Here is a 21199-nt window from a genome sequence, read left to right as displayed (position 1 = left end):
ACCACCTTACTTCAGATCTTCATCATCCTCGACTTAAAATATTACAGCTGTTTTCTAATTGATCTCCTTGCTTCAAGTTTCTCCCTTCTCCAATCTGTCCTCCACACAGTTATCAAAGTGGTTTTTCTTAAGTACAAATCTGGATTTCTTTAGTTTAAAATTTTCTCAGTATTGCCTTGACCTCTTCCCAAATTCATCATGCATTGCTCTGCATCTTGAATTCTATGATCAAGTCGCTGTGAAATGAGGATAATAATAGCATCTATTTTATAAGGTTGTTCTGAATATCAAATGAGGTATTGGTAAAGCACTTAGAATAAGGTCTGCTACATAGTAAATAGGTACTAGGCAGTTAGGTGGTACAGTGGATAGAGTGCCAAATGTGGAGAATCATCTTTCAAATCTGGTCTCAGACATTAGCTGTGTGACTCTGGACAAGTCACTTCACTCTGTCTTTGTTTCCTCATCTATAAAAATGAGATTAAAAATAAAATGACAAACTACTCTAATATCTTTGCCAAAAAAACTTCCAACAGTCACAAAGAATCAGACAGAACAACAACGTAAATGCTTGTTCCCTGCCTCCTTCCAACCCATATATGTAGAATTTATGAGCTTGAACTGATGGAGGGAGAATATACACTAGGAAATAATAGAACTTTGAAGTGCTTTTTTCCCCTACCACAGCATTTCTTTTTTTCTCAACAGTATTTTATTTTTCCAAATATATATAAAGATAATTTTCACCATTTATTTTTGTAAAACTTTGTGTTCCAAATTTTTCTTCTGCTCTCTTCCTTTTCCCCTCCCCTAAGATAACAAGAGTTCCAATATAGGTTAAATATGTGCAATTCTTCTAAACATATTTCCATATTGGTCATGTTGCATAAAAAAGTCAGACCCAAAGAGAAAAACCATGAGAAAGAAAAAAAAGTTAAAATATTATGCTTTGATTCACATTCAGTCTCCATAGTTCTCTCTCTGCATGCAAATTGGATTTTTCTATCCCAAGTCTATTGGAATTGCCTTGAATCACTGCATTGTTGGAAGAGCCAAGGCCATCACAGTTGTTATTGTGTATAACATCTTGTTGTTACTGTATGCAATGTTCCCTTGGTTTTGCTCACTTCATTTGGCATCAATTCATGTAAATCTTCCTAATTTCATATAGAATATGAATAATAATATTCCATTAGTTTCATGTACCATAACTTATTCAGCCATTCCCCAAGTGATGGATATCCACTCACTTTCCAGTTCCTTGGCACTATAAAAAGAGCTACTAAAAACATTTTTGCACATGTGGAATTTTTCCCCTCTTTTATGATGTATTTGGGATACAGACTCAATAGTGACATAGCTGGATCAAAGGCACATTTTTATAGCCCTTTGAACATGGTTCTAAATTGTTCTCCAGAACAGGTGGATCAGTTCACAATTTCACCAACAATGCATCAGTGTCTCAGTTTTCCCACATTACCTCCAACATTTATCATTATCTTTTCCTGTCACCTTAGCCAATTTGAGAGGTCCACAATATTTCTTATCTTGGTCTGAGGGATAGGGATAATATGCCAAATCTAGAATCAATATCACAGAAATTAGAATCCAGGTCTTAGAAGCCACTTATGCCATTCAACGTCCTTCATTTCCCAGATGATGACTTGAAAGAGGAAGTTATTGACCCATAGCCACAGAGTTTATGTAAAAATAATATTTCTCTTTATATTCTCATTCTCAAAGTCAGATTATCTCCTTAATCCAAAAACTCTGCTTTGGTCAGATGTGGAGTATTTCATAATAGATGTGAACCACATAAATTATTTTGAATTAGAACTGGAAAGAACCATAAAAATTATCTGGTCCAATCACTTTGCTTTATAGATGAGGAAATTTAGTGAGAGTAAGTAATTTGCACACAAGTTTTGAATGACAGAATAAGGTTTGAACCCAAGCCTCCAAACTCTAGAACCATTAGTCTGTGAGACTTTTGAGGGCAAGGACTGTCCTTTGTCTTTCTTTGTTATCCTAATGCTTGGCACTGTCTGGTTCATAATAAGTAGTTAATAAATCTTATTTTTACTGACTGACTGTTGTCTCTCTAGTCCTCTGTTAGGCTTCCACAGCTTTAACTTGTTTTATTACTTTCCAAATATCTTTTTTTAAATTTTGTATCTATATAAATCCTCTTATGCTTCCCAGCATCCACTATAGATGTTATCTGGTCCATGGACACACTGGTCACTCAGAGATCTCATGTTTTTTCTTGGTTTCAGAAGTACTTGATTAAGCTGCTACAGGTAGCGATGCTATAATATGCAAGCAGCTGTTCCTATCCATGCCAGACAGTGAAATCTGTTCCACCCACACAAATGTTAAAACTGCAGATTTTTGGAAACTTGGCCCCATCTAGGCCTCTGTAGCATCATAAAACAATTAGATTTAGGTTTGGCATTAATTTGAATCATTGTCTAGTTTCTAGAAAATATCTCCTGGATATGTCATGAGGATATATTATATGTCTTTGGAGATATTAAAGATTGAATTACAATATTCTTCCCTTCTCACTTTGTAAAAGAAAAAAAGTTTGATTTATGTCCCAGATGCCAATGACATGAGAAAAGGCCTTAAGACCCTTCTGACTATCAGAGCTAAATGCTTACAAAAATGTCTTTGAAAAACAAACAACAACAATTAGGTGATGGTCATTCTTTGAATAAGAAGAAGGAGAAGGAGAACATATCCATACATAGACATGCATACGCTTATAGGCATGCAGAAAATATAGTGCCAGCAGAAGTAGACAGGTGCCTAGGTCTAATTTGGTATGTTGGCATGAAATCCATGGAGTAGTAATGATACAAATCTGGAGAGGAATTACTAATAAGCTTATTCTGGGAGCACACAGTTGTAGGCAATTTTTGCCAAGGCAGTCATCAACTTCTGTGAAACTATCTTGGGAAAGGTATTTTCAAAAACAAGTCCATCACACACATACCCAGGCACACATAGTTTTCTCCATTCCAGGAAGGGGGTGACTACAGGTAGGACGGTTGGTTGCTGGGAGACAAGAATATGTAGCATGCAGTATCCAAAAATTGGTACCCAACAGAGAACAAGCAAAGACTAGCTTGCAGATCAGAACCAGTGACAAAGAGCCAGCCTATGCAGAAAGGGAAAGAAGTCATCCATTTGCACAGTAGCAGCAGCAATGCTTCGAGGTTATGACGGCTGATTGGTAGGTGGAAGCTAGATGATCCCTGTTCTAATCATATATACCCTGCTGAAAAAAGGAAGACTAAGACTACCCAGAGATTTGCAGTTTTCCAGGGCATTATAGTAGTTTCTTGTGGCAAAGGGACTGAACTCACCCCACTCAATATATAATTCCATATAGATTTAAATCAGAAAGAAGATCAAGTCAAAATAACTGGAGAATCTTGGAAAATAAGATTGAAAAAGGGAGCATAAAATGGAACAAAGACTATTAAGATATTGAAAGTAACCAAAGAAATTGTCCAGTAGCTCCTGGATTTGCATGTAAAGAAAAGGAAGTTGAAATGTTATCTTTGACTTGTTCATAGCATGATGACTGCAAAAAGCAGAATATTTGGAGTCAGAAGGCCTGGGTTTTCATACTATCAATGATGAGGAGGAGTAGATTATGGGCATGACACTTAAAGACTCTAAATCTTCGTTTCAGCCTCTGTAAAATAAAAACAATAATGTTTGCATTGTCTGCTTCACAATGTTGTTTATAAGAAAAGTAAATTTGTTAAAAAAAAAAGTATTTTATTTAAAAAAAAAAGATAAAAAAAGAAAAACAGAAAAGGAATACAAAACAAAATAAAACAAAAGAGAACATTGTCATGTGCCCAGCAGAACATTAGAGAGGATTCAAGATATATAATAACAAATAAGTAGTTCAAGAAAGCATATACATATATATATATATATATATATATATACTAGTAGAAGAAATTATATTCATAAGTGTCTATCTTTTTTTTACTTCCTTGTAAATTGTTCTTTTGTTCTCTGCTGCACACTTTTTTTTACTTTATTCCTTTTTACCTTCATACCCTACCATCCCAAGCAGGCTATAGTTAAGAAAGGATATATTTATGTATACATATATAGATATAAGCATACATATACACATCCCCACACATAAGATACACACATCTTTTCTATCCCGGATAACTCTTTGCTTTAATTCTGTTTTTAACTTGCCTTGCTATTACTTAACCTCCCGCCACTCATGGATCCCTCCCTTGTCGTATTCCCTTATCCTTTGCTTTCTCTTTGAACCATCTCTCCCCCTTATTTTTTATAGATTTTGGAGGATAATATATCCTTCATGGTATATATACAGCACTGCCTATTTTACCTGTTTCTGATATAAGTAGGTTTTCAGAACTATGAGCCCTCTTCCCTTCTCTAATGCCTCTGTGTCTGTTTTTCCTCTATATCTCATCTGTATAACATAATTACTATTTTTACATTAACTCTTGTCTAAATCTTTATTTTGAGCTGCCCTATTGTTAATGTCAATCTTAAGCATATGGTACTCATATATCATGTTAAAAATAAACAAACTTAAATTGTGCATATTGAGTTCCTTGAAATTGATCTTTGATATTTGCTCTTATATGTTAAATTTTCTCTTAAGTTTGGATTTGGTTTAGGTCTGAAAATCTGCAAGTTCATTGAATGTCTATTTTTTTCTTATTCAATATTATAGATAATTTGTTGGATATGACATTTTTGGCTGCAAGTAGTACTTTTGATTGTCGGTAAATATGATTTCAAGATCTGTGTTCCTTTATTGGGGATGTTGATAACTCCTATAAAATTCTAATTGTACTTCAGTGTATTTGAATTGTTTTTTACAAAATTTTCTATTTTATCTGGGGTTTCAAAATTTGGCAGTAATGTTCCTATATGTTTTCTACAAAGGATCTTGTTTAGGTGGTGTTCTGTGGATTTTTTGTATTTCTACTTTTCCCTCATGCTATATCATTCTAACACAATTTTCTTGGATTATTTTTTGCATTATTGTGTCTAAGTCCTTTTTTTGGTCACAACTTTCAGTCAGTCCAATCATTCTTATATTTTTTCTTCTTGGTGTGCTCTCCAGAACTATTATTTTTCTTATGTGTCACATTCTTTTCTATTTTTTCATCTTTATAATCTGCTTCCTTGATCACTTTTAATTTTCAAAGAATTATTTTCATCTTTAAGACTTTAATTCCTTTTCTAGTTGGTTAACTTTTCCCCCATAGTCTTCTTGATTTTAGATAGTTTTTATTTTAATATTTTTAGTTTTTCCTCAATGTCTCTCCTTTGATTTTTAATTTTTTTTTAGTTCTTCTATAATTTCTCTCTGAGCAGGGAGCCATTTCACATTACTCTTTGTTGTAGAAGCTTTTTTTTTTTTTTTTTTTTTTTTTTTTTTAACTTCAGTGTCCTTCTCTGATGATGAACCCTGATCTACTCTGCTCCCCTAGTAGGTTTCTATGATAGGGTTCTTTCTTCTTTACTAGTTCATTTTTTATAATAAGTATGTAAGCCCATCTAATCCTAGGATGTGAGAATGCTGCCTCTGCCTTTACCTCAGCTCTACTTTATGTCCAGGAACTTCAAACCAGAGCTCTACCCTTCAGCAAGTGCCGGCAGCCAGTAGCATCTCAGCCCCACTGCTGTGGCACTCACCTGGTGTGCTGGTTCCTTCTTATCTGGGGCTACATCCCTGCAGCACAACTGGGCCTGGCATTCCTAATCATCTGAGGTTGCCTCTGTCTTCCCAGATTTAGACTGCCCACTACACAAACAGCACAGGAGGTGAAACTTTGTATGCTTCCTATTGAGATTCTGGACACACTCAGCTAGCCCCTGGGCTCCACACTTGGTTTTTCTATGGAGATAGCCTGGAGGTGTTTGCACTTCACAAGGGTTAATCCTCTTTCTTCAGATCTTTTAAGGCTCTGTCCCAAATATTCTTAATTTTTCAACAGTCTGTGTTTGCCTTAAGGGATAAATTTGTTCTATTTGTGGGAGAAATATGGAAAGCTTGAAGTTTATCAACCTACTCCGCCATTTTTCCAGAATCTTCCCAAGAAAAGTAGATTTTAAATTGTATCATGAGAGTTATGAAATCCTTTCTGTCCTCTACCCAATAAATGAATGTGAAAGCGTCTTCTTCTAGGCCTGGCCTTGGGAAGAATAATTAAGTTAGTCAAATATGTTTTCACTTCTTGTTTTTAGTCCTTTCCAACTTCCTTGACTCAATAGTAGACTATATCTAAGCCACTTAAAAACTCCATCTGCTCATGATGAACAGATCCTTATAAGGGAGGAGTGGTTCTTAATACTTCTAAAAGTTCCTCATTAAGCTCCATGCTTGTATGGAGGTTGGATTCCATTCATGGAATGTACTACTTCCTGATCTTTACCTACGTGAATCCCAACTTCCTTTAAAGCTTATGTTTAGTATCACTTCCTAACCCATCAGGTGCTATTCCCTCTTTCCTCAAATTACTTTATTCTTTGTACATATTATATATACCTAAAGATGTGCCTGTTGTATCCCCTCCTTCCTCCCCATCATATACACACACACACACACACACACACACACACACACACACACACACACATATATATATATATATATATTTATATATACATGTACATGTAGTGTGTGCCTGTGTGTGTGTGTGTATACACAATGTTATCCCTAGTAGAATTTAAGGGACTTGTGGGTAGGGGCTGATTCATTTTTGTTGCATCCCCAACACCTAGCATTATGCCTATGCCTTAACACCACAGGTAACTTTTTCATATAGAAAAAGGTTGAATTTCACTTTTTTAGGGTTTAAAAATTCTCCTCTGACTTTATATACCTGAGTTGCCTAGGAGCATGAAAATATAATAACTGCAGAGCACTTGGGGCAAAATGCTTAATGAAAAGGAATAAGAAGAAAGAAGGGGCATTTTTAATAAAAACCAAACCTAGTCAGGATAAAAATGGGGAGGATAATTCTATAACCCAGAAATTATTTCTTTCCATTCCCCATCAGAAACAGGATACTGTCTTAGGAGATCACTCAGGCTGGTCCTAAAGTACAATTTTCACAGCCTTAAATCCTTATGCTACTAATCTAAATAAAGAAGGATGGGTGTTTGCCAGGATTGGGGGGGGGGAATCAGGAATGAGGTATCATTCTACTTTAGTAGAACTCCTAATCATCCTATTTATGTTACACAAATGAGTAGAACATTTTACTCATCCTCACACTACCCTGTCCTCCCTTTCTATTTCGATGACCACCATGCACCAATTCTTATTATAATTCACCTTGATTATGACTAGATTTTTAACAGGTCCTCCAGTTTCCTTTCCCTTCCCTTTCCCAATCTATTCTGTCAGACTAATCTTCCCTAATCTGGTCATGTTGCTTCTCTGTTCAATGACCTTCAATGACTTACTCTCTAGTATTTACCTAATCAAGTTAAAAATCTCTGTCTGATATTCAAGATCATCAACAATCTGGTACTATTTTCCCTTTCCAGGCTTATGTCCCAATATTATTTTCTATGTGTGCTATGTTGCAGCCAAATTGGCTTATTTACCATTGCCAATTCAGTTGCCTCATTTTTCTGATTCTGGGCCCTTATTTACAATGTTTCTACAATGTGTAATGCCCATTTCCCTCCATTCTGATCTCTACCTTTTAAAATCCTACCCATTCCTTAGAGGCTAGCTTAAATTCCCTCTTCTCCATGATATATTCTTTGATTACCCAAATTATTAATGATATTTCAACCCTCATACCTAGTTTGACAATTTAGATTGTTGTTTTTCTCACAAGACTCTCCAACTCTCAACTTTATGCTTTTCCTTGGTTTTTCTTCATTTTCTCATCTCACACCTCCCATGTAATCTTTTTTTTTTAAATCATTCCTCTTAATAGAGGAAGTATCTTACATTATACTTTACTGTGAAAATAGAGGTCATTTAATAAGAACTCCTGCTTCTCCTTCATATCTCAAAAAATCCTTGACATCTTCTCTTCCCCTACACTCTTATTCTTACCTCTTTTACTTTAGCTCCTAATAAAGAGGTAACCTTTTTTCTTCAAGCCCATCCTCTATATTTGTACTCTGAATTTAATCCCCTCTCCTCTCTCCTGGCAGATTGCCCTATAACTATTTCCCTTACCCCACTATACTTTAATTTCTCCCTAACGACTAACCTACCCTTACCACCTATAAACATACTGAGGTCTTCCCCATAATTAAAACAAACAAAAAAAATTTACACAACCCTACTTGATTTATCATCTTATATCTCTCCTCCCTTTTACAACCAAATTCCAAACAGTATCAATTTATAATCATGCCTCCATTTTCTTTCTATTCACATTTCAATCTTTTGTAATCTGGTATCTGACCTCATTGCTCAAAAAATTTTCTTTCTTCGAAGTCACCAATGATTTCTTAATTCCTAAATCTGATAACCTTTCCCCAAATAATCATCTTTCTTAACCTCTCTACAATATTTGATGCTATCACCTTACCTTTCCATTTTAGTAATCTGTTCCCTCTGGATTTTCATAACACTATTTTCTCTTGCTTCTCCTACAGCCTGTCTGACTTTTATTTCTTCTATTCTACATATTACTTGTGCCCCACTTTCATCACAGACTATGTCATTGGTCCTTTTTCTATATATCATTTTTCTTCTTGAACTCATCAATATTCATGTGTTCAATAACCATATATTCACAATGACTCCCAGGTTTAATATGGTTAGTCTTTGGCTCTCTTGGACTATGTATCACTAATTAGCAATTGCACATTTTTAACTGGGTGTCATGTAGGAAACCGTCAATCTCAATGTATTAAAAGCAAAACTTGACTTGCTCCTGAATGAATTTTTTAAAAAATGAATTTACTTTGTTCTATTAAAGGTGCCAACAGTAACTTATCTTTTCAACTTTACATTTACTCACTACTCCTTTCTTTTTCAATCAATATGCCCATTTAGTAGGTAAGTCTTGTCAGTTTTATATCTACAGTATTCATTTTTTCTTTCTAATCATATAGCCACAACCTATTACAGATATTAATCACGTGATAGCCTCCTAATTAGTTAGTGTACCTGCTTCAGGTCTCTCCCCTTTTCCATCTATCTTCCACATAGCTAATAAATGAATATTCCTGAACATCAAGTCTAAATGTGTCACTCTACTACTCAAAAAGTATAGTGGCTCCTTATGGCTTCTAGACTTAAATAAAATTTCATCTGCTTGGCATTTAAAACCCTTTGCAACCTTCCTTCAGTTTTCCTTTCAAGACTAACTACAATACTCCATTAGAACATTCTGTAGTTCAGTCAATCTGGTTTTCCTCATGCCCTTCTGTCTCCCATTTTTATGCCTTTAAGCAGGCTATCCGCCATTCTTGTAAGATACTCCTATCTCATCTTTGCCTTGTGAAATAACCTGATTTTTTCAAAGCTGTTTTCAAGCATCAGCTCTTCTTTTATGTGGCATTTTCTGATAACACCAACTGCTAGTTCTTCATGCCTACTTTGTATTTATATTTCATATATAGCACATGCTCTGAAGTTACTTTCTATTTACTTTCTATACCTCCATTTGTATCAGCAAGTAAGATCACAGTCTAAGACTATAAATAAGGAATTATGGGCATTGTGATTACCTTTCCCCATTATATTTATCAGTTGATAGTCAATCAAGTTAGCTTTAGAAATGATAATTACTAAGGTAGCATATTTTAGACAAAATAAACCACCCAATCTGTGACACTCTCCCACATGTAAGTATATATTCCAAAGGAAAGTGGGCTCAAGCTCAGTGTGCCTGAGAAAAGTGGGACAAGTTAGTCACAATTCCTAGAAGTCCTTTTCCTGGAATCTTTTAGATGTTCCCCTTGAGTATGATGCAGTTTTCTACTAGTCTGTTTTGTAGAGTCTTGATCTTCATCTCACATTCTATTCTTAGCTCTCAATAAAGACACTACCCACTACCCACAACTGCTTAGACATCCATTGCAAGTCCCATAGTGGGGTGGAGCAATTCCCCATGTGATTGCTTGCCTCATTTCTCTGTCTCTCCTTCTCTTTGTTTGTCATTATCTGTCTGTTTCTCATCACGTATATTTATTCTAACTAGAAAGCAACAATGTATATTGTGCAGGAAGTTGCACAGGAAATCCTATATTCAAGTCCTGCTTTACTCATATATTGGCTCTATAATGAGAGTAAATCAGCTATCCTCTTAGTGTCTCTAGAAAACTCTCTAAAATAGTTTCCTAGTCTGGTGTCCATGGATCCACAATGGACCTATGAATAGATTTCCAGAGAGTCCTGAACTTGAATGAAAAAAATTATATTTTAATTTTCACTAATCTCTAATTGTAATTTAGCATTCCCTTAAACTATTTAAAATATTCAGCTGAGAAAGGACCCATGACAGAAAGTAGGTTTAAGAATTTCTTCTCTAAGACTTAAATTGCAAGAATAATAATGATGTTAAAGGAAGTTTCTCACAGGGCCCTCCTTTTACTTGTGAAATCATAAGTTCAAAAGTTCTTATTTATTTTTAGATGTGCATTTGCTCTCTTTTGGGAACTAGGACTGCTTCCTTTTATCTTTGAATTCTTAGTACCTCACATCATGCTTGGCACAAAGGTGCTTAATTGGTGCTTATTGATCAATATATTGATTGAGTCAAGAAGTTCACATTCCATTTGGGAGCTAGGACATGTACAAAATGAAAGACAAATAACATCTTAATGGAACAAGAAAAGTATTACAATTTAGTGGAAAGATCTTTGAACTAGGAATTTGGACACCCAGCTTCTTTTCCTGATTTCTTATAACTTGTAGTATGAACTTGGGAAAATCATTAATCCTTATTGGTCTTTAATTTCACTACTGTAAAGAGGCACTGATGAGATGATAGATATCATCAATTAAATTCAGTAAACATTTATTAAGTACCTTCAATGTTTCAGGTACTGTGCTATGTTCTGAAGGTACAAAAAGAAGCAAAAATCAGTCCCTGCTTTTAAAGAGCTTACAATCTAAAGTTATATGTTGTTGTGGTAACTAATGGCTGGAACCTTAAGAAATGGGATACATCCTAATAAAAATTCTGGGGAGGAGGCTGTCTTTTATGAGGAGAGGGATTGACAAAGACTAATATAGGCTTGTAAGACTTAAGAGTTGCAAAGAGCTTTAGATAGAAAGAAGTCCAAATTCTTTATTGGTTTTACAGAAACTTAAGGCTAAGAGATGATATAATTTGCTTAAGAGAACTTAAGTAGCAAGAAACAAAGTAGAATTTAAAAAACCAGGTTTTCTGATATCATACTGATCACTCATTCTCCTATAATGCATTTTTCTTTATACCACTATGTACTATGTACTCTGGCCTATACTGATCTAGATGCTTTTAATATTTTAACTTCATTAAGAGGAGAGTAGGTGGAGGACAGAGGTTCCAGATGCTGGAGGCCAGTGAAAACAAGTTTCTTAGAATTTGGGATATTACTTGCCAGTAATATTCGAGTAACTATAATCTTGGATTGAAATTAAACAACACTGTGTCCTCTTCTAGGCAAAGCATCACAAAGAGAAAGAGTAAAAAAATCTAAACAAATTCTAAAGTTAAACATTTTTAAAATGTTACTTTTAATTTTTCTCAGAAAAAAAAATACAAAGAACTATGAGCTAGATTTTCTATCTTTGTTCTTCCCCCGTTACCTCATTCATTGCCAAACTGCATTATCCTAGAAGGAAAAAATAGAAATGTCAATACATCAATCCTCTTTTGTCCAGACTCAAACAGTATCACTTGACTTTGAATGTACAACCCTGGGATATATGAAGCTCATGAACTTCTGTGACAGGCTCTGCAGTCAAACTTTGATCTCAGTTTGAGGTGAGGGAAAGGAGAAAATGAAAACCAAACAATAGCCTGAAGGGATTTCATATATTGTAGATTTAGAAAGCCTCTGGGTTCATACTTTGAGATGTCAGTTCTGTTATGTGGGAAATACCTTCTTTTCATCATCAGAACATAAGACATGCCCTCCTGAGTTGGTCTAATCATCCATTCACCCCAAGTTTTTTTGTCAACAAAAGGCATCAATTCATGGCTCTTTTCAACTAGATGATTCTGGCGAGATTCAATGATCTTGTGATGGAAGAGCCATCTGCACCCAGAGAAAGGACTATGAGAATTAAATGTGGATCACAACATAGTGTTTTCTCTCTTTTTGTTGTTGTTTGCTTGAATTTTGTTTTCTTTCTCATTTTTTCCTTATTGATCTGATTTTTCTTGTATAGCATGACATTTGTGGAAAAATATATAGAAAAATTGCACATGTTAAAGATATATTGGATTATTTGTCATGTAATGGAGGAGGTGGGGGGAAGGGAGGAAAATTTGGAATACAAGGTTTTGTAAGGATGAATGTTGAAAATTATCCATGTATATATTTTGAAAATAAAAAACTGTAATTAAAAAAAAACAAAAGGCATCAAGATGTGTTATGACACTAAAATATTGGAAACATAAAAATTCAATGTCCAGAGAGACCTCAATGGCTATGTAAACCTATCCCTATCCCATAAAGAATTACCATTACAAAATTCTCAACAACAGAAGTTGTAAAGCTTGTTTGAAGTCCTTGAATGAGGAAGAGGCCATTACCTTCCAAGAGAATGTCATAAACTTTGTGATGGCTCCACTTTTTAGGTAGTTTATTATTTTTTATACTCATCTGAAACTTAAAATTCCTCTTGTTTTCCACTTCTAATGGTTCTTACTAAGTTTGCCTTATGTAATCAAATAGAAAAAGTTGAATCATCCTTCAAGATCATATCCTTTTAAATGTTTTTAGGTCAATATTCATAACCACCCACCCCTACTTAGTCTTCTTTTGTCTTAGATTAATCTCCCCATTTTCTTTAACTCATTCTCACATGTCATGGCCTTGAAGTTCTTCCTCATTTGATCACTCTCCTCTGATGGTTCTTCAACTTGTCTATGTGTTTCTGGTTTGTAGAACTGAACATAATACTCCTGCAAGATGTTATTTGACCAGGACAGAATACATACCAATGCTTTTTTTTATGCAGCTAGATAATACAGTTTGATAAAGTGCTGGAAGACTAAGTCTAAATAGGACCACCAATAGTTCCTATCTGTGTGATCCTGAGTCAGTTATTTAACTTCTTTCTTTCTTTCTCAATGTCTTAAATTGTAAAATAAATATTATAATAGCATCTACCTATCATAGTTGTTGCAAGAATAAAATAATATTAGTAAAATGTTTTGCAACTTTAAAGTATCACAAAAATGTTAGCTACTGTTATGCCTAAGATTATAGGAATTTCCTCTTCTATCAATAATCACAGCTGATAGAGCAAAGAAGATATAATTATATTATAAAATAATGAAGTCAGAATAATGTTTAAAATTCCAAGAATTATACTTATTGGTCCTATGATTCTAATTTAGCCTCAATTTATTCATTCATAAAATGGGTATATTAATATTACTTTCATCAAAGGGGATAAGAAAAATTATTTGCCTAAAACACTATAGAAATGAGAGTAATAGAAGTTTTGTGGGAATTGTTTTTTTATTCCAGACTGGTTCTTCCTATACCATCCAGAATATCAGTGGAGAGGGCATTTATGGGGCAAATTCCAGTTCTAATTGGAATTAGAATTTTGGCTTCCTCTGTTTTCCAAAATAAACTGATTTGCCCTCCTTGGGCCACTTTGTAGCCCTTATTTCTAGGGGCTCATCACATTGGTGCCAAACTTAGTTTGTACACTCAATTAGCCTCTCCTACTGCATCTCAGAAGTCAGGATAAACAAGCTATCATCCATAACCTACCAAGTGGCGGACATTGCAGAAGTGCTTATCAACTCCCAAGGGATGGTTCTTAGTTTGTGCACAAGGATAAGAAACCCTAATTCATAGGACACTTGATCATCTCACTTTTTAAAAAGACTACAATGAACATAACTGCAACATCTGTACCAGAATTTAATGTAGAGAATGAAGAACTGAAGAAATACTATCAATAATTTATCAAGATTCCATAAATCAGATCAATAGCATACATATATAGTATTTGGTACATATTAAGCACTTAATAGATGAATCTTGATTGACATTTATGTTGATAGAAATGTAGGGAAGGTGGTGAAAAATATTTGGGAAAATATGGTTTAAAGTAAATATATTCTTCAAGGTGCCAGAAATGGTAAGCACTGAACAAAATCAGACACACACACACACACACACACACACACACACACACACACACACATATTCACTCTGAAATGAATAATATCTTAATAAGAAATGAATGATTACTAATCTGAGTCATTTTACAATCAGTTCTCTGTGATTGATTGATCAAAGATAAAAATCAGTATTAAATGAAAAGTTAATTACAACTCTTACCAGATATACTTAAACAAGCTATTGCCTGAAAGAAAGAAAATGGATAAAAGTAAAGAAATTGACTCCCACTGGGACTATTTTTCAAAGAAGTTAATCAGCTATCAAAACATTTGCCACAACAAAGAGACTAAAATAGTCCAGAAGACATTTTATGTTTTTGGAAACTTTAAGGAGATGGAAATCATGGTCATTGCCTATGTAGAATAGAAATTCCTAAACATCACAGAAGAGAATAACAGAAGATTACTGAAACCACCTTACACACTAGTAAAAAAAAAAAAATGAAAGGAAAAATATATCTTAAAAAAGCTTGATATGAAACCAAAGTAAATGATGGTATCCTTGGAGCATTTATACATGACATTTAAACAAACACAACAAATAGAAGGAAATGGAAAAGATTTGCCAGCATTTCGCAATTGATTCTCATTATTGATTACTCTGTGGAACCATATTTCAACTTTCACACCTTAGTTCTCAATAAGCTATGATGGAAATGGGATGAAAAAGAGCTCAAATAAGAGTATCTGGCACAGAGAAAAAAGACAAACATAAGAAACCTGTGTTTGATGTGACAATTTTAAAGGCACACTCAGGGAAGTAATTTCAAAATATATCAAACTAGACAATATTCTAAAACAATGAAAAAGGTCAAGGGCATTTGCTTTTGTTGCCCCCTATCTCAAATGTGAAATCAGTAACCACTGAACCATATACTTAAAATCTTTATTATGAAGGTTTACACATACATTAATGCAGGGGTTCTCCAATTATGACCTGTGGGCCATATGCAGCCCACTGAGGATGTTTATGCGACCTGCCGGGTTATGAGGGGCAGAGGGAGACCGAGTGTGAGTTTTTGTTTTTACTATAGTCCGGCCCTCCCACAGTCTTTGGGACAGTGAACTGGCCCCCTATTTAAAAAAATTTAGGGCCACTGCATTAATGGCATCTTTGATGAAAATATGAAAACAGTGATGCCAGAAAGGTATTCATACGTATTTTTTCTTTGCTAAAAAGAATTGGCCTTGGCATTGAAAATAACAGAACAAAGCTAAACATCAGGGAAGCGATTCCCAAGATAATGAAATACTAAGAGGGTACCCAACTTAAATCACTCAATCCAAATGAACTTACTTCTTGGATATTGAAAGAACTGGAAGATGATTGCTACATCAAGGTTAGTGATATTTGAAAGATCCTGGAAAACAAGAGTAACACCATATGATTGAATATAAGCAAACATCCTGATTCAAAAGATGGAAAAGAACTGAGTCTGCAAACTGTAGTTTAATGATCATGAATTTGGTTCTTAGGAAAATTATTGAAGATAGGCTTAAAGAAATGTTTGATACATATCGGGAAGGACAGGAGGAGGTTGCAAAGAGCCATAAGAATCCATATTTATCAATAGGCCATGCCAGACTAACAACATTTCCTTTTGTGACAGAATTTCTTTTTAATGATTTTAGCTGCATTTTACTTTTCATGATTCCATCTAGGATTTTCTTGGCAGACATACTGGAATGGTTTGTCATTTTCTTTATCTTATTTTACAGATGAGGAAAGTGGGGGAAACAAGGTTAATCAATTTTCTTTCTATCTACCAACCTATTAGTTGCCCTTCAATAGAATTATCAAAATAATAAAAGAAAGTAATGTTATATCTAAACATTGCTTGGATGTTAGCAAAACTTTTGATATAGTTTTCAATATTCTCTATGTAATGTGGAGATGATATTAGATGAATATGAAATCTGATGCATTCAGAATCGATTAGATGGCCAAAGAGCAGGTATTAAAGGTTTGATGTCAGTGTGACAGGAGGTCTCTAAGGGAGTCCCCAGCAATCTGTCCTAGGCTCTGTGTTGATTAAACATTTCTATTAAGGACTTGGATAAAAGCATAGACAGTATGATCATCAAATTCACAAATGACGCCAAATCAAGAAGCCTTATTAACAACTGTATAATAGTATCAGGATAAGAAAAGATCTTAACAGACTAGAGCATTGTGTTAAATCTACCAAGATGCAATTTTGTAGGGATAAGTATAAGATTATATTAAGCATTAAAAATCATTCATGATTATAAGAAGGGGGATGCATGGATAAAAAGCAATCTAAAACAGTTCTGATAGTTTCAGTGGAATGTAGTAAAATAGGAGATAGCAGAGTGACGTGGTTAAAAAAAAGGGGGCATAGTTTCCAGTAATATGAAGATGATAGTCCCGTGGAGTTCTGCCCTTGTTGACTACATCTGGAATGAAGTGTTCAGTTCAAGACACCATTGTTTAAAAAGAACATTGAAAAGCTAGAGAGTATAAAGGGAGTTGAAGTCATACCATATGAAAAAGTGGGGATATTTAACATGGGGAAGAGATGAGATACATAATATCTGCCTTAAAGTGTCTGGATCTTAAAGTGTCTTTGATCTCAAAAACAAACAAACAACAACAACAACAACAACAACAACAAAACAGGTAACAATGGATGAAAGCTGATTAGAGATATAGAGATAGAGATAGAAATATATGTCAAGTGAATAATGCATATGGACAGTGGCCAGTTTGGTGGCATTAGAATAATTGTTCAGTACTTTCAAGGATCACAAGCTATTTCGTAACATGAGAATGCATTTTAAAAATATTCATATTTTTTGTCTTTACATCACCTAAAAATCCTTCCCATCCTACCATTTCCCAGAAAGTCATTCCATTTAAGAGTATCTTTAAAAGGAGGAAAAAGAGGAAAAGAAAAAAAAAAAACAATCAATACATTAAAAATCGAATATATATATATGTATATATATATATGCAATTTTCCATGTAGCAGTTCCTAAAAACTTTGCAAAAGAATGGGGAATGGAGCAAAAGTATTTCCTCACATGTCTTCTTTAGGCCAATCTTGTTCTTTGTAATTTTTACATATTTTCAAACGTCTCGTAGTTGTAGTTCTTTCCACTTATATTGCCATCGTTTCATTGTATATATAGATTGCTTTCATGACTGCTTATCTCACTTTACATCAATTCATGTAAATCTTTCCATGTTTCTCTGTATTTATTATATGTCATTTACTATAGTTCAGTAATATTTCACTACATTCATATGCTGTAATTTGTTTACCCATCTCCAATTGATGAAAGAGAAGACCATCTTTTTGCTACCAAGAATCTCCTTGTGGTATTACATGGATATGAATTAAGGAATACAATGATTTCTGGAAAATTAAAAATTGTGAATGATCTAAAGATCAATGATTGTATGTAGTAGCTTGAAGCATAAAATTAAGGATGACTTGTATTCACTGATTTGTGCAAAAGTCACCATAAAAGACACATATGACTAGAAAAAGATAATGGTAGACCATCCTTATGGGCAAAACCCAGTATTGTACTGGGTTTTATTTATTAATTATTAATTATTATTATTAAATAATAATTATTTATTATAATGTTAAAATACCAAAGGCAATAAATCTGTGAAGTATTTATAGGAGGATATGGACCTCTTCATGCAGTCTGAAGAGGAGTGGATAAGCTATGATCTACACATATGGAAGCAGGAACTCACTTGAATGAGATCAAAGACTCATCTAAGTATCAGAGTACCATTATTAGAACTGCAACTTGGCCATGGGCTTAGAGTCAGAAACCTCTGGACATTAAATCTGCCTAAATAGGACTCCGATGCACACTATTGCCTAGTAATGTAGTCTCTTTAAAATCAAAGAATTGAACTAAATGATTTCTCCTTTTAAACTTTCCCTACCTTCTCCCCCCCACCTCTTAAGCACTTTTCTTCTCTCCTTTCCACTCACCCACCCCTTATTTGGGACAGGAAAGAGAAAAGCCAAGCCTTTGTAACTAATGTGCATAGTCATGCAAAACAAAGGCCCACATTAATCATGCCCAAAAACTTTTGTCTTCTGCATCTTTTGTCTATACCTTCTCCATCAGGAGCTGAGTAGTATGCTCCTTCCCTAGTCTTCTAGAAACATGCTTGGTCACAGACATAGCAGAGTTCTTAAATCTTTCATAGTCTTTTCATGTATAATGTTGCTGTTATTGCATAATTGTTCCTCTGGTTTTTCTCTCTTTACTCTTTTTCCTTTTATATTTGACCAGACTATTTCTAAAATCCCTCTTGCTCTAATATTTTCATTATTTTTTTTTATTTGACTACTTATTTAGTATAATAAAAATAAGCTCTTTGAGGGTTGGGAATAATTTATTTTGTCTTATACTTAGCAGACTGGTGATTTGTATGTAATAAGTGATCAACAAATGCTAATTGAATTGAATAGAATTTGGGTTCTAGCAGGATCCTTTTATTCCTAGATGTCTCATTAATTTGGCTATTTCCCATATCGGGACAGGGAAGAATTAAGATAGCTTTTGATATCTTAATGACATAATGAGAACCATTTTCCTCCTAGATTTCAGCCTTAAAATTTTGATCAATGGGAGCTAAATAATTAAGGAATAGTAGAATAGGAAGAATTCCATCTTTCATCTCTTTACTTCATGAGGAAATATAAAAATTAGGCTTGACAAGAGGCTCTTAGCTTCATTTATGAAAATAATTTTACCATACAATCTTCTCCTTCACAGTTCCAATTCATTTCTGAAATCAAAACCTTTCTTTTTAAAATCCCCCTTTACCTGGCACAGATATAATAGAAAAGCACTTATTATCTGGTTCTCTAGGAAATGTAGTCGGATGATACCTTCTGCCTTAGTATTTTTAGCTCCCATCTGTATTTCTCAGTTTCTTTGGTGGTCTGTGTGCCTTTGGCTTCATAGAAACGCCAAAGAATGGCAAAGGTTCCTCCACTCACCCTTGATGTATGCTACACAATTACAGAAGCAGTCTTATAATCAATGTAATTGAAGATCAGAGTTAATGAGGACCTCAGCGTCTGTGCAGTCCCTTGAGCAATGCTGGGCTTCAGATGTTAGATAAGGAAATGATTGGGCTGAACTGAAAATCTATTTGGCTAATTAGATGATGCATATTCCCACAAGCCAGTGGGAGAGAAAAATACATTTTAAAAATAAAGAAACATCACAGTTTTAAAGCAGAGACTTGGGCATGGATTCATCTTAGAATCACTGCTCTCTGGAGAGAGAGAGGTGTGAGGAGACAACAGAAAGACACATTTGGTGCAGAGCCAACCAGATGAAAGGAGATTCCAAGGAAAACATGGAGGATTCAGAAACATAGAGAAAGATGAATCTCATTCTTTCATGAGACAGAATTTAGTTCCCAAGGTGATCCTATAGGCTGTTATTGAGTCCTTGCCATTTATTCATTTATGAAAAGAACATTTATTGAACAGTTACTAAGTGCATTTTTCTGGTCAGAAAATGAAAACTATAAGCCAATAGGTTTACCTTTTTTGCTTTGGATGCCAGGAAACTTAGAAAAATATTCAAAGCTGGACTGGAGTAGTTAGTTGGCTGACCTTGAATGCCTGCAAACATCACTTATCGTTCTTCTCTTTCCTTTAGATTAAAGGTTCTTAATTTTCAGTCCTTGGACTTCTGAGGGATTCATGGAGATATTTTAGGGGAATCTATGAACTTGGTTGGGAAAAAAAGGTCTTTATACTAACCTCAAAAAAGAAATCTAGCATTTCCTTCAATTATGAATGTAGACAACAAATGATTATTTTGAAGAGTCCATAGGCTTCACCAGAATCCAGAATGCCATGACACAAAAAAGGTCAAAAACAACAGTCTCTGTTCTAATTTCTCTCTCTCTGTCTCTCTCTCTCTCTTTCTCTCTCTGTCTCTCTGTCTGTATATAAATATATATATATATGTATGTATGTATATATATATATACTATATATCTTATTTGCACTATAATTTTATGTGCAAGCTGCCTTAAGTGTTTTTTGTTTTATAATAAAAAATAGTTTACATTAATATAATACCTTGTGGTTTCAAGGTAAGTCAATAAGCACTTATAGAGGCCTACTATGTGTCATACTGGGTTAAGTTATGGTGCTTTAAATACATTATTTCATTTTGTCTTCAGAATAGCCTGTGATATAGACAATATATCATTAGTCCATATCACAGATGTGAATGTGAGACTCTGCGATTCAATGATTTGATTGAAACCGTATGGCTTGAGGCAGTAAATGGCACAATGGATAGACCACCAGCCCTGAATTCAGGAGGACCTAAGTTCAAGTCTGACCTCAGACACTTAACACTTTCTAGCTGTGTGATCCTGGTCAAGCCACTTAACCACAATTGCCTTGTAACACATACACACACACAAAAAGCAAAAATGGCTAACAAGTAGCAGAAAAGAAATTCAAACTTTTCCCCCCTAATTCAAAGAATGAATCTTAGTCATAAGTTTAAAATACTTAGGAATATTTGATTCAATCCTGTCCCTTTACAATTAAGAAAAAAATACTCCTAAAGAGTTTAAAACTTATCCAAGGTCCTTCTTCTGTATCACACAAGCCTATATATGTTATGAATAAATGGGTGTGTCTACCTCTGTGTAAAAGAAAAAAAATGTCCCAGAAACAGTAAGAAAAACCAATCCATATCATATAATGCTATAAGAAGTCAAGACTTCATGTACCATTTTTCTGTCCTCAGCATGAAGCTGTAGGTTTCTTTCTCATGGATTTGTATTACTTCTGGAAGAAATA

The 21199-nt window shown here is 34.4% G+C and overlaps 1 protein-coding gene across 1 annotated transcript in view; it reads left to right on the top strand.

Annotated features, from left to right (window-relative positions):
- ASTN2 (astrotactin 2) overlaps positions 1–21199 on the top strand; it is a 1161487-nt gene that overhangs the window by 443693 nt on the left and 696595 nt on the right.

This window comes from Sminthopsis crassicaudata, chromosome 2 (genome assembly GCF_048593235.1).
Source record: "Sminthopsis crassicaudata isolate SCR6 chromosome 2, ASM4859323v1, whole genome shotgun sequence".
NCBI lineage: Eukaryota > Metazoa > Chordata > Mammalia > Dasyuromorphia > Dasyuridae > Sminthopsis > Sminthopsis crassicaudata.
The sequence above is the reverse complement of the archived record's forward strand: the minus strand, read 5'-3'. Positions and strand labels throughout refer to the sequence as shown.